The sequence below is a fragment of the Benincasa hispida genome, chromosome 8 (assembly GCF_009727055.1).
Source record: "Benincasa hispida cultivar B227 chromosome 8, ASM972705v1, whole genome shotgun sequence".
NCBI lineage: Eukaryota > Viridiplantae > Streptophyta > Magnoliopsida > Cucurbitales > Cucurbitaceae > Benincasa > Benincasa hispida.
The window spans coordinates 27,589,659-27,608,113 of record NC_052356.1 but is presented as its reverse complement, the minus strand read 5'-3'; the positions used below and the strand labels follow the sequence as shown (position 1 = coordinate 27,608,113).

General features: G+C 32.8%; 1 non-coding gene across 1 annotated transcript; it reads right to left on the bottom strand.

Annotated features, from left to right (window-relative positions):
- Positions 1-5,589: 5,589 nt before the first annotated feature.
- On the bottom strand, positions 5,590-5,787 carry LOC120084313. The gene has a single exon (XR_005483677.1). It is a non-coding gene; the product is annotated as a U2 spliceosomal RNA (small nuclear RNA).
- Between the last annotated feature and the right edge of the window lie 12,668 nt (positions 5,788-18,455).

Here is an 18,455-nt window from a genome sequence, read left to right as displayed (position 1 = left end):
ATTATGTGAGTATAGTTGCACTATCTGCCAGACATAGGTCTTTTTTGCTCATTTTTTAATCACCCAGCATATTAAAATGATCCATATTTTTTCATTAAAAGAAAATAATTACAATAAGAAAAACAATACTTAGAATATACAAAGTTTGGCATTAACTAAGGAAAAAAAAAACATGAAGATAGAATATATCATTATCTTAGTAGGCACAATTAGCTTCTACATTTTTCTCTTTTTCCTTTTGGGAACCTTGGTATAGATCAATTAATTGTTTTGATGTACGACAGATATGCGACCCATACCTAGTCATACCACATCGGAAGCATTTTTGTTCATCACTTTTTGAATTTTTATCTTGTGGAGTCTTTCCTTTATGATCATCATTTCGAGTGGTTTTTTTTAAATTTGGATGATTAAACGACCACCACAAAAATATAATTATTTATTCCTCTACCATGATTACAACCTCAACCATGACCCCAACCCCGACTATTAAAATTCACAGCATTTACTTCAGAGAACAGTGTCGTTCCAGTTGGTCAAGATTCTTGGTTCTTCATCAATAACTCGTTATTTTGTTTGGCCATAAGAAGACATGAGATGAGTTCAAAATATTTTTTTAAAACATTTCTCTCTATATTGTTGTCGCATGAGAATATTCAAGACATGAAAAGTAGAAAATGTGTTCTCTAATATATCGGCATCAATAATTTTTTCTCCGCACAACAATAATTTTGAACTGATTTTAAATAATGTGATATTGTAATCACTTACTGATTTAAAATATTGTAGCCTCAAGTGCATCCACTCATAACGAGTTTTAGGAAGAATAACAATTTTTTATGAGCATACATCTCTTTCAAATTACTCCATAAGATATGAGAATCTTTTATTGTAAAATACTCCATTTTCAATCCCTCATGGAGATGATGACGAAGGAAAATTGTAGTTTTTGTTTTGTCTTAACTAGATGTCGTATTCTCTTTTTTAATAGTCTCTCCAAGGTTCATAGCATCCAGGTGAATTTTGATATTGAGTACCTATGATAAATAAGTATTGTCATTAGTGTCAAGGGCTACAAATTCTAATTTCGTAAGATTTGTTATGGTAACACTATCATAAAACATCATATTTATATTAGAAATTTAATATGTACCAAATATGTAAAATAACATTTAATAATAAAGAGAAAAAAAACTAACCTACCTTTAGGACTTACCTTCATCAGGGGAAACGGCTGAAGCTTGTGCTGATAACGTGTTGCAAAAATGAAGAGCAAAACGCGTATAACGAAAATACAGATATGGAGAAAATATAATATTAAATAAATAATTAAAGAAAATTATGAGATTTATAGAAATTTCTCACCAATGTGTGTGCTCTTTAAATTCCACCAAATGTCATTATTTATAGGTCATTTAGTAACTAGTATGTGGTATTATATGAACACCAGACATGAATAATTACAAGACACATGAGCAACATGAAGAATGATGGAGATGGAAGAGTGACCGATGACTTTTAAAACACTAAGCACTGAACATCTATTTTTGTAATATATATAAAATAAAATGAATATATTTAGAATTTTGTGTTTGTGACTAAAAAAACAAAAAAGTTAAGAATTTACTAATATGGTTTTTATATATGTTAATTGAAAGTCAGAATATGACAAAGGTTAAAGTAGTAATTTACTTATAAATTCTGTGAAATCCTTTGAATTCGCATAATTCTAGTTAGAAATATTTTTAAATAAAAACAAGATTTGAAATCACCCCATATTTTAAAAGCATTCTCTTTCTTGAGAATGAAATTCATTTAAAATCTAGTATGAATTGAAATTCCTTAAAATCATGAGATTTCAAATATATCATTAATGTTTAATCTAAAATTATAACTAGTCATTCACCTTTCATAAGTAACAATTTAATTCCTATACTTTAACTTTTATAAAAATTTAATCGCTATCATAATTTTTTTTAATCAAAATTAAGTATCAATAAAAAAAAATTTGATCTCGGATTTGTCATTAGTATAGTTTCTAAATTCTATGTATTAAATCTAAATTTTTTTTACGACAATGTTTAAATCTTTGCAAATTTTAAAATATATGGACTAAATGGTTACTTCTTAAAATCAAGGACTAAATTGTTACTTACTAAAGTTAAAGACTAAATTATTACAAATTTGAAGATATATAGACTAAATTATTACCAACTAAGTTTTACCATTATGAAACTTTAGCAACAAAATTTTTTTAGAAAAATAAAGTTTAAAACCAACAAAATAATTGGATTATTATTATTTTGTACAAATCACCTAAAATTTTCTTGGAAATATAGGATTTGATCAAAACAAAGTATTCTAATTTTTTGGTAACGTCGTACGAGTCTATCGCCGATTGTTTGGTGTGAAAAAATGTAATGTTTTGAACATCATTTGAAATTGGATTCCCGTAATTACAACTTAATCGTAAATACCATATGAACATCATTTGAAATTAGATTTGTCTACTACAAGCAACTTCAAGTTGTACATTTTATAGTAAGCATACACCTATAGGAGGTTGATACGGAAATCCTAGCGAATTGGGATTAGAAATTCTATTGGGATGGAACTTCTAATTCTCGATCATTAAAACCTTCAAATTAACTCGATTTCAACCTTGAGGATTGGATTAGATGCATATTTTCTTAAGATCAAATATCTCGAAACAAGAACTAGTCCTTGTCCCAAGATTCAAACACTCCACAAATAGAATGATCAATCCCATTTGAATGTTCTTGACATGCAACTCAACACATGAATTGCTACAAAAAAAAAAAAAAAAAAATCAAGAAGCTCTCGGGCTAAACTTGAAAAAAGAAGCTCTAATGCTAAATTCAATTCATCGCAAAACTTTTGAACAACCTAAAGGCTCCCAATAAAAACACTAATACAACGTAGTAAAATGACAAAATTACCCTAATTTAAATGTCATAGAAAGGGATAAAATTGGAAAAATACTAAAAGTATATCAAAATTGTTAAAATAAAATTTAATTAGTAATTTGATGCATGGGCGGTTTGTATCAAAGGTCATGTACAACCGAGCCCTTATAAGAAAGCTTTCAATTCAGGTAGAGTAAGTAGCACCTTAATCTCAAATGTGTTATTTAGATAAATAGCAAATTTTAAAGTTTGGTTAGAAAAATAGCAAAAAAATTTAAAATTGTAATAATAGATAAACGATTTTTTAAAATAAAAAATAATAAATAGCAATTATCCAAAATACCCATGCACACTAAACTTGATTAAAAAAATTCACAACTTAAAACAAATCCAAGAATTAGGTGGTGTGAGGTTGAAGTAGAGAATGAAGAAAGATAGGGTTACATTTCTTTCTTTTTTTCTTTTTCTTTTTTACTTCTTATTAATTTGAATTCTATTAAAATGTATTATAAAACAAAATCTAGAATTTAAATTCTTTTTCTTTCTCATATATATATATATATATATAAACTGCAATTAGAGTTAGTCTCTTATCTTTTTCCTTTTCAAATTCAAAATTTACTAATTCCAAGTATTTTATCAACTTAAATCTAAAAAAGTCTAATCTCTTATCAAATACATTTAAATTATTCTCATTTATATTGATTTTGACACCCAAATACAAAATTAAAAGGAAATAAAAATAAATTATTTTAGACAATTAATTTAAATTCACCTAACAAAATGTATAAACACATCGAAAATAGTAAGATAAATCGAATTTGAGAAGAAAATATATAAACAAATCAGAAAAGGATAAGATAAAATTGAAACTAATAAAATAGATTTGAATAGATATTGATAGAGAAAAACAGTAATAAACAAAATTATGTCATAATCGTGAATCATGAAAATGATGGTTAAAACCTCATAACTTCATAGTATAACTATACTGTATATGTAAATGTAGATATTATTACACCGTGTCTTGTATATGTAATTGTGTATTTGTTAATTACTCGAACGTATTGATATTGGTGGAGAAAAATGAAATACAATATCATGCTATAATCAGGAATCACAAAAATTATTATTAAAACCTCATAATTTTATATTATAATTACATTGTATATGTAAATATAGATCAATTAAATCTCATAACTTCATATTGCAATCTAAATGAATTGAAAAAAAAAAAAAAAAAAAGATGAAACACATGAATAACACTATGTATAAACAAATGAAAAAAAAAAAATAGATAAAGACTTAATCTTGTAACAAAATGTTAAAATAATCGAAAATAGTTAAAGATAAAACTAAATATATAAAGAAAAGATAAAAAGAAAAAAGATATTTGAAAAGAAAAATGAGAAAAGATTATTTGTTTAAATAGAAAAATATTTAGAACCTAGTTAGATAAAATCAAAATTGATAATAAAAATAAATTTAAATTTAAATTGGAGGAGAAAAATGAGTTTGATTTATTTTGATTAATTCAAGAAGTAATTTGGTAGAATCCCGTTTATGTATTTACTGTTTTGGTTCAAAATAGCCTAAAAAGTCGAGACCTCCTCCTCTTTCAACTTACAAGCTCAATTCTAAAATGAAAAGTTCGATAATCCCCGCTAATAGATTTTGTTAGTGGCCCTATTTCTAACTACTTTTATTCTCTCCCACGTTTACATTTGTACCCCTCTCCCCATTCTTTTTGTTAATTCTCTTTTCATATTTTCTAAATATGAGGGTCTATCATAGTTATTAAAATGAGCAAAACATATTTTTGATAACTTATGCTTGACCATTATTATAACATTGCCGACTTAAATCCTAAAACGTTGCATACATTATCCAATTAGCCATAAATGTTAGCAACATGGCCGAAATGACGAATGACCTCAATAGAAATAGAACAATCAAATCTATAGTAGTAATTACACTATCATTTGAAAAAATAGCAAAAGACGAGATCCTTTTAAATTATTGTAAAATGTATTAATGTCACGTAAGTCCAATTTTCTAAAATCTTAAAATGTCCTAAAATGTCCTCATTGTCTTCTTTAATTGTGTGTAATTAATTTGACATCTTTGTTGATGAGATGTAATTTAATTGCTACTGGATAATTTACCATAAATTTTACGATTTAATAGCTATTTTGGATTTTCTAATAAGATATTAAATTAATTATTTTAACTAAGATTTGTTGTTTTTGTTATACTTTCTATTAATTTTAAGCAAAGATTCATGGCTTTTAAAATTATCTCTGAAGTTATATTTATTATCCCTCTATGATTGTTCAACGAGAACATCGAGGCTTGACTTAGTTTTTAAGGTAGGTCAAGCATCTATTCATGAGATCATTTAATTGATTAATAATTTGACGATTTAATTGAGATTTACGTACCAAGAGATACCGGTGCCAAGTAGTTTAGACTTATATAATAAATTAATTTATTTTTAATTTTTAATTCGTTTAATCCGCTTTGCCATTTTAAAAAGTTAAAACATGTCATTGTAGCCCAACTGAAATAAAACAGCCCAATAAGGACCAAATAACATTAACCACAAGCACAGCAAGGCCCAGCCCAGTAAGATCTTTACCAACTCGTTTTGAACTAAAATTTGGAGGGGTGCGCCAGACCTTGGCGGCAGTGTAATGCCTAGGCAACGCGTAAGAGTCCCAGGCAGCAAGCTGCAAGAAATGGGCCCTACCCCTAAAAAAAGTAATTTAATATCATGTGGACCAATGGCCCACGTATCAGATATTAAACTGATAAGAACAGATACTACACTTGATCTTAGCCAAAAGGCCGAGAAAGGTATACTTTTCAATCCCATAATCCTTCCCCTTTTATACTACCTTCCATGCTCCTTCTTATTAAGCCCGCCCGATGTGGGACAGATACATGTCTTCCTTTTACTTTGCTATCTAACCTCCTTCTTGAAGTAATTTTTTGTTTGCTAGATTTAAATTTATATTTTTTATATTTTTGTTTTTAACTTTTTCAGAAATATTCATTGAAATCAACATTTTATATATGGATGTTCAATTGTTTGGTAGAAAAACTTTTTATACCAAACTCAAATGTTCGAGTTGTAAATTTCTTCAACTTAAATAACCTTTATTAAAAAATGAATCCAACCCAACTCAACCATAAAATATTTGGATTGGGTTGATTCGGGTTAATTAGGTCATTTATTTAAAATTTTGTTTTAAAAAGAAACAAAACGTAAATATATAAAAATCTAATTTAATTATTTTTATATATTAAATTAAGATTAACAACTCAATTTCAATTTATACAGTGAAAGTTTTCTTTCTAAATTGCAAAGAAACTATTTTTTAGAGTTGTTGAAGAATAAATTATTCAAAAAAATATTGGAATTTACTAAAATTAAAATCAATATATGTATAAATAATTGTGTTATAAGTAATAAAAATAAAGTTAATAATAAATTCGAATCGGTTCAGATTGGTTCATGGTTCAACTGTTTGGGTTATATTAATTGAATCCATGAACCAACCCAATTCATAAAATTTTCATTTATTTGAACCCAATCCAACCCAAACCGCACGGATTGGGTTGTAATCATCAGATTTTTTGAATACCCCTAATTTTATGAATATTTTCATTGAAATTTTCGTAAAATTAAGACATCGATATTTCCATCGACATCGACATTTTAAACCTTGGTTATAAGATCGGTTCTATTTGATACCCATTTCATTTTTTATGTTTAAAATTAATGTTTATCTTCTCCTAAATTTTATAATATGTTCTCACATTTCTTTATATAAAAAAATATTAAAATTTTTAGTCTAATTCTAACAAAAAAAAACACTTTAAAAACTACTTCTTAATATTTGGTTTTGATTTTTGAAACCGTAGTAGAAAGTGGATTAAAAAAATTTATAATTTCATAAACCGTAGTAGAAATTCCACCTCCAAGCAAATAGAAATGAAATTGATATCTTCGAATCTTCCAATCAATCTAATCTAAACAAGAAGAAAGTTGTGAATGACCCCTAAACCCACCTTCTCCTCTCCTGGTTTCAGAATTAATTAAGTCTTCACTTCTATACAGACCTCCAAAATTCCAAATTCGTAATTTCTCATGTTGATGTACAAATTGACCTACAAAAATTACACCTTCATTTGTTCGCTCTTTACTGGTGAATTTGTTCTAACAAGTTTAGGGTTTAAGACCCATACTTCAATAGTACTTAAGGGTTAATTAAGTTATAAGATTGTATTTGCATTTATCTTCACCTAAGGTTTTTTATTCTATGGTGTGTTTGAAATATATTTTTTAAACTGTTTAATTTAAAAAATAAGTGATTTCGAAAGAAATTGGAGTGTTTGGTAACCACTCAAAATAGTTTTTTAAATGTAGTTTAATCGATTTTTATCAAAAGTGTTTAAATAAAAGATTTTTTTATAACATTTTTTTCTTAAATCAATCCAAATAGACCCCAATCTCAGTTTTAATTGCAATAGGTTAAGTTGGATCTATATATAGGAGTTTCTCTAAACACGAGACATGTAACACGCACAAGCAAGAAAGGCCAACTCAGCCAATATTGAGCTTTTAGTCCTTTATTGGATCTTCCCAAAGTCTAAATGGACTTTGAGCTTGATTAATCAATCTTAAGTTGTAACGTCCTGGGTCTAAGATTCGGAATCCAGAACAAGGAAGGTTATTGTTTGGTGAATCCGAAAACATTATTAATTGCTGAAAATTGGATTTGTTTTTCCTCTTAACAATGAAGCTTGCTTAGGTTGGGTTTTGCCGTGGAGAGTTAGAAGGGGATTTAGATCTGCCTTCACTTTGGGTAAGTTTGCGTGGAGACTTTCTGAAAATATTATGTTTGGATTTAGGCCGTAAACGTTAAATATAATCTTGATTTATGTGATAGTGTGAGCTCAAGGTTTCTAAAGGCCAAAGGAAGATGGTTTTGCTTGGACAAATATTTAGGCTGTAATCTTGATTTTTATGATAGAGTTGAAGGAATTTTGAAGTTTTTGGGAGGTGTGGGGGGTGTTGTCTAATAAGTACCGTGGCCGATTCGCGAATTATTTGAGTTTTTCCATGAGTTCTTGTATAAATTTGAGTTTCGGAATTTTGGCATATTGTTTCGTGGGAATTGAAATTCGTTTTTGGAGAATCTTGGTTCAAATCGTTGAGGAACGTTTGGAATCGATTTTGGAACAATCTACATTTTGGGGGGCTCGTTCCAGACCTTTTTACTCAGGATAAAAAGAATTTTGGTTTTCTTATCACGTTTGGGCTTTTTCTCGAGGTAAGTAATCTTACTACTAGAACCGCCCTCGTATCAGGCGATATAATTAGGATAATTTTTATGGTTCTAACTGTAAATTGTGATGCTGATTAAAGAGGATATATGAGTATATAATAAATATGTTTGAATTTTATGAAATATTTTAAGAGGATGAATGAGCATGAACTAAATTTTTTATGACATGTTATGAGGATGCATGTACTTAAAGTTATGTTTTATGTTGTGGGACTTTGCCTTATATTACATGATATTTATGTTAATGATAGTTGCCTCCTACCCGTAGTTATGTACCCACCAGAGGTTAGTGTCTCCTTCGGGATTCACCAGAGGTTGGTGATCTCCTTTCGGATATCACCAGAGATTAGCTAGTGATCTCCTTCGAGATTTCACCAGAGGTCTGTGTTTCCTTCGGGATTCACCAAAGATTAGTGATCTCCCTCAGGATATCACCAGAGGTTAGTGATCTCTTTCGAGATTTCACTAAAGGTTTGTGTTTTCTTCGAGATTCACAAGAGGTTAGTGATCTTCTTCGAGATTTCACCAGAGGTTTGTACTTCCTTTGAGATTCACTAGAGGAAAGCGTTTCCTTTGGGATTCACCAGAGGCTGTGATCTCCTTCAGGACTTCACCAGAGGTTATTGATCTTCTTTGGGATTTCACCAAAGGTTTGTGGGTACATCTCACCTATGATAGGGCGAGTTCAATTTTTCACTAGATAACCATCCATTATAAGTAGAAGTTTTTGCACGTCCCACTAGAATATTACATTTATTGGACATAAATACTTAGTCTGATCCCGATAGTGGGGTTACTTACCGGGTATTTTATACTTATCCTCTCTTATTTTATACTCATCCTTTCTTATGTTATGTTTTTCTTATATTATTGTATAAGCCAAAACTTCAACCTAATGTCTCAAGCCATAGGGCGTTACACAAGTATTTGTCAAGCCTTAACTTGATTCAACCTGACCCTAATCTAGATCGCAAGTCCAATCCAAATAAGCAAGTAACTTCACGGTCAGAGAGACACCTCCTATGGATACAAGGTAAGCAATCATTTTAGGCTACTTAAAAATTTTGGGAAACCTAGCTTCTAGATCCTATTTGATAAATTTTTTGTTTTAGTTTTTGAAAATTAAGTTTATTTCCTCTCAATTTCTTACAATGGTTTGCATCTTACTAAGTAAAATGGTGAATTTTTAACCCAATTCCAAATTCCAAATTTATGTATTTAGAAACTACTTTTTCGTAATTTTGAAAACTTGGCTTGGTTTTTAAAATCTTTGTGAAAAGTAGATAATAAATCAAAAAACCTAGAGGTAAGAAGGGCATTGATATGCTTAATTTTAAAAAACCAGGTCGGAACCTTAGTTTTAGTCAAATTTAAAAAATAAAAACAAGTTTTTAAGATCCCATTTGGTAACTATTTCTTTTTTGTTTCCGTTTTTGAAAATTAAGCCTATTTCTTCCTCATTTTCTTATAATGATTTGCATCTTTATCAAGCATAATGATTGAATTCTTAGCCAAGTTTCAAAAACAAAACCAAGTTTTTCAAAGCCATTTTTTTTAGTTTTCAAATTTTGGTTTGGTTTTTAAACTATTTGTAAAAAGTAGAAAACTAAAGAAAAAATTTAGAGGGATAAGTAATGTCTATAGGCTTAACTTTCAAAACAAAAACAAAAAATCAAATAGTTACCAAATGAGGTTTACACAGTTATTTTTTTAATTTTTAAAATTTGGCTTGATTTTTTAAATTATTGGTAAAAAGTAGATAATAAAGGAAGAAATTTGGATGAAAGTAATGTCTATAGGCGTAATTTTTTAAAAACAAAAATAAAAAATCAAATGATTACCAAGAAGGGTCTAGTTTTTGAATCTTCAAATTATATATTTTGAATCCTTGAGTTTTAACGATAGGTTAAAAATGTCCTTGAAGTATTTTTTATTATTTTAAATTGAGAAAATAATTTTAAAATGATAATTATACAAAATTTTCACCTAAAATATCTAAATAAATTTGTTAATGATGTTTGAGGTTCAAAATTCCCAATATATTGTCAAATACATATTAAAGAAAACATTGTGAAATACAATCATGTTTTCCAAATCTACACTAGCAAATGCACCCAAATTATCTAGTTGTTGAGTTGTTAAAATAAGGACTTTAAAGCAAAAAGGTTTAATTTAGCTCTGCATATTAAAAAGTGTAGTAAGTATCTGAACTTTTATTTATATGTTCAATAAGTTCCTAAATTTTAAAAGAGTAATCTGATAGACTAATTTAAAAAATTGAACTAAAATAATACATGACTTGACTTTACAAAATAAGATTTTGTAATCCATTTCAAACTTTTTTGAATATCACATTTTCTTTACTTCTCTCATTCTATTTCTATCTTTAAACTTATTCCTCTAGATCTCTTCCCTTTATTTCGTCTCCGATAACAACACTCTCTTTCCTATATTTTGCCTTTGCCAACAATAGCAACAACAATGAATAAAGTTGTTTCTTCTTCCTTTGACGACGCATGATGACATCGGCAACGAATTGAATTTTTAATTCAAACACCAAACGAACCAAGTAAGAGCGAGAGAGTGAGAAAAAGCAAGAAAGTGAGTGATAGAATAGGAACAAAAAAAATTATCCAAAAAAAGGCTTGGTGTTAGAAAGCTTAGTTTTGAAAAAGGTTGTCAAATTTTTTTTTTTTTTTTTTTTTAAAAAATAGATCATGCATGTTGGAAATTTATACTAAGATATAAATTAAATGCGGAATATCAAAATTATATCTTAAATTTCCACTTCCACAAGTTAGAGCAAAAAAAATTAACGATCATAAAATTACAACATAAATAAGAGAAAGAAAAAGAGAATCCACATCGAAAATATACTGATTCGCCCCAAACTTGGGATTACATTTAGTCTTCTGCAATTGCATATTCTACTATGATGTAGATAATGTACAAATCTCTCCCAAAGAGCCCAACACTAACTATTTGATTTCCTATATCACAACTTGGTATCTTGGAATTAACAGTAAAGAGAAAACACCCAAAACCAAGAGAATATTTGCTTTCAAATACTCTCACCATCTCACATGGACTGCATAAAAAATAAAGGAAAATATAATTCTTGAAAAACGAAGAATTGACCTTTTGCCACAAGAAACTTTCAATTGTCGTCAACTTGGACCTTTATCTTTGATTTTTTTTTTTTTGTACCTGACTCCCATCTTTTCATGTAAACACATATATATATGTGTGTAACCTGTCGAAAAACCTAACTACATAAATGGGCCAAGCCCAATTAGTGACACACCGAAATTAAGATGGTTTTTCTTTAATTTTGTCCAAGTCAAAAATATGTATGTATGTATGTATATATGTATGTATGTAAAAAAATGTATGTATGTATGTATGTATGTATGTATGTATGTATGTATGTATCTTGTGTGCTTCTCCATGGAGTTTTGTCTCCACAATCCCAACATTCTCCCACTTGGAGATCAACGACAATCTTGCCTCCCACTGCAATAAAACATAATATCTTGGCAAACTCCAAGACTATAATCCCACTACAACTGTCATCTCTGATCTTTTTGGTAAACTCTAAAGTTCAACATAAAACCTGTAAAATCAACAAGGTAATAAAACATAAAACCATCAGAAAATAACTATAGCTCGTCTATTCTTACCCTGAGGTTGTCACGTACTCCCACTCTAGCTAAGTGGTACCAACTGTCATCTTCTTCAATCCTGAACACCTATTTTTGAAGAAGACAAATTTTGCAAATGGTTTAACTCCTTCAAACCTGTTGCAAAGCTGGAGACTTTATATTTGACCTTGATGATTGCTTTGGTCTTTCACTTTGGTGCTCTTATTCCCTTCTGCGACTTTATCAATTCATTCAACTGTCTGATAACTTGGGGTTTATGATAACCATCAACTTTCTCTCTTGGACTTCCCAATTGCTTCTGAACTGATGGACCTTGATCTGACTGATTAACACTAGCTATCATTGTCGCTAGCTCAACTGTACCTTTATACTTGCCATCTGCAACTATAACTGGCATCCACCATCTGTCACACCCTCTCCCAAGCTCACCTCTCAAGTCCGAAAGGACATGTGAGGATGACAAATACCGCCCTTTTGTGATACCTATTACCCATCTCTTATATGTTTTTCTTAGTAAACTTACAACCAAGAAAATATAACAACAAATATTTGGCTTAACTTCTTTTATTACATACAACATAAAGTTTACAAGCCCTCAAACTCAACTCAACAGTTCCAGACTCTTAATTACAAAAACTCATAATAACAAACTTAAGTCTAGAAGTGTGACTGTAGTATGGCAGACCTTGACCTCAAGTGGCACCCTAGAACTCCTCTCTTTCGCTACCTGCTGAGGGGAAGGGGGAATGAGGGGAGGAACAAAACATTTAGAAAACATGAGCTAGGAAGCCCAGTGAATGGTATGTTATATACAAAAATAGGTTTTGCTTTTGAAATTCGTTTTGAAGATGTTTGCATAGACAAACAATCATAAAACAATATCATAATATACAAATGTAAACATCTCAGTCTGGTAACCGAGATACACTACCATGATCATATGTTTCTCGAAAATGAATCATGTCAACCAAATACGAGACCGAGAAAATAGGCCCAGTACCCAATAAAACCCACTGAATGTGCACATGTCGAAAATATCCCGCTAGACATACTCGGGTACGCTGACAATCCCAGCCAGATGTCCATGAGGTATGTTAACATTTCCTGAGTACCATTTCGATTTTCCAATCAAAGCATTATAAAACATGTTTTCAAACGAAACTAAAGTTAAAACTGTCATCCAAGTAAAACAACGGAAAACCAGTGATCAAAATCCAAGAAATCATATTTTTCGATCATGCCAAGGTTTTCAAAACCATACATATACATATATATATATAATATCATATATGTATACAGATTTAACCAAAACATTTAAAAATAAATCACTCACAGTTCACCATCAGGTGTTTACCTCTTTTCAAACTTCTTGGTTTTCCTGGTTCTTCCTTGGATTCCGAGCCTACATTAGCCTAATTTTAGCTTAGAATCTTATGTTTAGGGCTAAAATAGCCTTAGAATACCTTCTTGGCCCTAAACTCAACTTACCAACTCCAACAGAAATGAAAACAGACTTCGGATATCCTTGGGAAGTTGTGGACGCATGGTGACATTCCTAAACATTTTTTGGATGCATGGTTGCATCAACAGACCAGTTGGGCGCATGGTCCACCCTCTTGGACCTGCCTTCCATTGGCACATGGCATCATGACCAACACATAGGCATACCTCTTTAATGCATGGTCTTTCTTTGAAACCCTAATTCTCTCCAACTATTTCCTTCTGAGTCTCCTCCGAGGAAATTTGATTTGTGAGCTGAAATGAAGCTCTTCAGGAGTATTTGTAGGCCCTCAAGAGTGTCCTTGACATTCTTCCTATTGATGGAAAAATAGGCATGCGCAGTGGAAATGAGTATCAATTTTACTCTAATTGCACAAAAAAAACATACAACCCTAAATTAATTAATTAGGATTTTTTTTAAAATATTACCTTTGAAGCTCCCGAAACTCTTCTATCTCCGCTCGAACATAATCGGACAACCACTAGAGCTGACCTACTATCCTCTGGACTCATAACCGGGTTGTGGGACCCGATGGATGAAGAACCCGAGAGAGAAAGAAAGATATGGAAATAGAGGATGGATTTTTGGTTGGGATTGGGTTTTGAATTTTTATCAAAAAATGGTGATTTTTCTAGCCCAAATTTAGAAACCAAATTTTGAAAAAATGTCAAAAGTCTTTTCTCCAAATTGAAAGTCCAAATTTATAGAAAAAACCATGCAAAATTGCATGAAACAAATTCATAAAAAACCCAACACCTCAAAATCCACTATCTAAGTGGGCTTGATGTCTCGACTATAAGCCAACACCTAGCCCACTAGCTTGTTAGTGGAATTATCCAACAAAAATTTGGATTTTTCCACTAACTTTAGTCAAAGGGCAAAATAATCATTTTGTCAAAGTCAAACTTTGACCGAAAAATCAACATTTTGACTTTTTATGATTTTTTCCGTGTTGACTAATTTTTACCTCCCGAGCATGAATCTACATTCATTTTCTCAAAATTCAAATCACATTTGAATATAAGGTCGGTCAAACTTTGACTTTTCAAAGTAAAAAGTCAACTATTTGACTTTTTACTTCTTTGACCATTTCCATTATTTCCAAGCTTCCGAATATGAACGTATTCATATTCTTGATATTTAAATCACATTTAAATATTAAAGCTGTATGTCTAAACTGAAAAATCGACCACTATATCACATATACTTGTCGGTTTCTCTCTCTTCACCTAATTCAAACAATTCGAATTATTCTATCATATTGTTCTAAGTTTATTCCATATGAGCTAGTAGGGGAACCTAATGGACCTATAGATCATGGGCTCCAACGATCCGAGATTAGCTGGCTAGACTCTTTAGATGGAGCTAATCAACATCGTTAACTCACGGGTCATTCCACTATAGTCCTGTAGTTGCAATCCCCTCACTATAGATATATTTGTGTCCATATGATATAATCATGATTAGTAAGTTAATCCTTCACAGGTTGTTAGTAATCTCGGTTGGGTCATAAAAACTGTTTTACCCCCGAGACTACATCTTATTCCTTAAGTTTCACTGATCCTCTAATGAACAATTAGTGTAAGGTCCAAGCTATAAACCGAACCCCTCTCGGGCGAAGGAGAGGGTAGGGCCCCTTGTTCAAGACCTGGATTAAGTACTAAAGGGAACAACCTATCTACTATCCCTATAACGGGTAGGAGTGAATTCCGTTTTGCACCCTATCTTCCCAGTTATCCACCTGATCTTACCCATAAAATAGGAGGCTTATTGGGCCAACGATAATGAGCTGCCCTCACCAATACAGATCTAAGGATAATTCCGAGTGAACAGGAGTTCATAGTTAGCTCAAGATTAAAATTAAGTTAGCTAAGTCATCAATTAACGAAATAGTCAGTTTTATACATAAAATGGGATTTAGAACGTAAAAAGTGACTATTTCATGGTTCAGTCTTATGCAAACTCATTGCATAGGATGCCCCCACTCACATATCTCTATATGAATGATTTAGGATCACATCGTTTGTACTAACTACAAAGTGGGCCGCATCCATAGTGTCCTCAGAATAAGGTGCCCAACCTCATTCATATACTATAGATCATTTTGGATATATATTTGAACTTGATCTACATTTATGTCACTACAAAAAGTTCAAACTTAAATTTAATAGCCTCGGATCCTTAGTTTATTGAATTCATGAATATAGAATTTAAATTTACTAAAGATTTTCAATAATAGCTTTATTGACCAAGAATATGATATTACAAACTACGATTTTTAGGACATAAAATCCAACAAACTCCCACTTGGACTAAAACTCCTAGTAGGATCAAACGATGCTGAATTTAACTGTGAGAAATTAATATTACATATGAGTACAATAAACATATGAATACAATAAACTAGGGCATTCACGCCCAACATAATCTCCCACTTGTCCTAGTTTAGAAACACCGTAGACCTAAACTCTGTAGGTGACCCTAAAAAACTTTAGCTGTGAGGGTTTTTGTAAAAGGATCAACAATGTTTTTCTTAGAAGGTATCTGGGTCACTATAACGTCACCATGGTGTACGATTTCCCAGATAAGGTGGTACTAGCATTCGATGTGCTTTCCCAGTTTATGGCTTCGAAGTTCTTTTGAATTTGCAACTGCACCGTTGTTGTCACAATACAAGGTGATGGGTAGGTGTATATTTGGAACAACTTCCAAATCTGTCAAGAATTTCTTCAGCCATACTACTTCTTTTGTTGCTTCACAAGCAGCTACGTATTCAGCTTCCATTGTGGAGTCAGCTATACAAGTTTGTTTTACGCTTCTCCATACTATTGCTCCTCCGTTAAGAGTGAACACTGATCCAGATGTAGACTTCCTAGCATCTTTATCAGTTTTGGAAATCAGAGTCGATGTATCCAGTAAAGATCAGATCCTTAGCACTATACACGAGCATGTAGTCACCTTGTTCAACTCTCTATAGTCAATGCACAGACGTAACGATCCATCCTTCTTTTTCACAAACAAAACGGGTGCACCCCATGGTGACACACTAGGGCGAATGAAACCCTTATCCAACAACTCCTGCAATTGGACCTTCAGTTCCTTCAACTCTGCCGGGGCCATCCTGTATGAGGCCCTCGAAATAAGGGTTGTGCCTGGCTCCAATTCAATGGCAAAATCTATCTCCCGCTGCGAAGGCAATCCGGGAAGGTCTTCTGGAAACACATCCGGAAAATCCCTCACTACTGGCTCTGAAGTCAAGGTAACTTCGTTCTCCCTGGTGTCTACCACACTCGCCATAAAGCCTCAGGCTCCTTGGTCGAATAGCCTATTGGCCTTCAATGCGGATATCACCTTAGGTAGGCCTACGATCCCAACCCCTTTAAACTTAAAACTAGCTCCTGTAGGAGGCATAAAGATAACCTCCTTACGAGTGCAATCTATGCTGGAATGGTTAGCAGCTAACCAATCCATGCCTAATATAACATCAAAATCGCGCATATCCAAAATTATCAGGGTTACATCTAATGCGCGGTTTGCTACCTCTACCTGACATGCCTTTATCTTTTCTGTAGCTAACATGATCTCTCCCGAGGGAGTGGAAATAGACAAAGAAAATGGCAACGATTCTGAGTCTAACATGGCGTGTCTCACAAATATAGCAGATATAAACGAGTGCGAAGAACCAGAGTCAAATAAAACAAAAACATGGTGTCCCAAATTAGGAAATGTACCTGTCACCATGGTGCCTGACTTCTCGGCCTCACGCCGAGTGGTAGAAAATACCTTTCCCTGCTATTGCTGGCGGTTCGGGCCTCTCTGGAACGATCCTACGGGCTGGCTCCTGTGCTCAAGCGCATTCCTCTTTGGGCATCTATCTGCCATATGTCCCTTCTAGCCACAACCGAAACAATTCCTAGAGCTGGTTAAACAACGTCCCCAGTGTTGCTTACCGCAAGTGGTGCATATCGGTCTATCCTCTCTACCATTCCCAGCCTGGGTACTCTGTTGTCCCCACTGACGTGGAACATGCACTGTGTTCTGACCCCTCTGCTGATGTTCAAGAGTCCTATGCTCAGCCTTCATTTTCTGTCCTGCGGAGGTCCCAATCCCGAGTGACCTTCTGTATTCCTCCCCCCCTGGGAGTCGGCATCAATCCTCACAGCAGCTCGCAGTGCCGCGGCATAAATCTGAAGATCCAAGGCATGCACCATCCCTCGCAACCCGCTCTCAGGCCCTGGATAAATCTCTCGGTCCTCACTGCCTCGGTGGCCACTATCTCAGGAGTAAATTGAAACAGCTTATCGAATTCTTACTCGTACTCCTCCACTGACATAACGCCTTGCTTTAGGTTCAAGAATTCTGCATGCTTATTGTATCGGGCGTTGGCCGAAAAGTACTTCTCATAAAAACGTTCCTTGAATTGTTCCCAAGTTGTAAGGTCACCTCCAATATCGATAATCTTTTCTACCGAACGCCACTAGATTGTCGTGTTACCAGTCAGCATGAAGACTGTGCATTGCAGTTTGTGCTCTTCCGGGACCCTCATAAAACGAAAAATTGTCTCAATGGATGACAACCACAGTTTCGCTTTGGTGGGGTCTCCCAACGATGCATTAAAGGGGCGAGGGTCATACTTCCGAAAATACCTTAAATGCTTGGCCTCGAGAGACAGGCTCTGCGTGTCCTTGTCCTGCGGACGGGTTTATCGTAACGGCTCAGGTGGCACTGGTTCCTCTTGAACCTGAGTCTGGGCAGGCTGTCCTGCCATCATGCTATGGATCAGTTCCTGCAGCTTCCCCATCAGAGCGATTGCAATAGCTTCATTTATTCAGGCTTCCATTGCCTTTTCATCCACTTGAGTCGTAGGCGAAATTGGCGCCGCCGAAGCAGTTTGATTACTCCCCTCTCTCTCTGCTGGTATTTCTTCTCTAACTATTTTCTTTGTTCTACGTTTAGGTGCCATGTCCTGTCATAAATTCGTACGTTAGCTAACTATTTTTGGGTCTCTCTT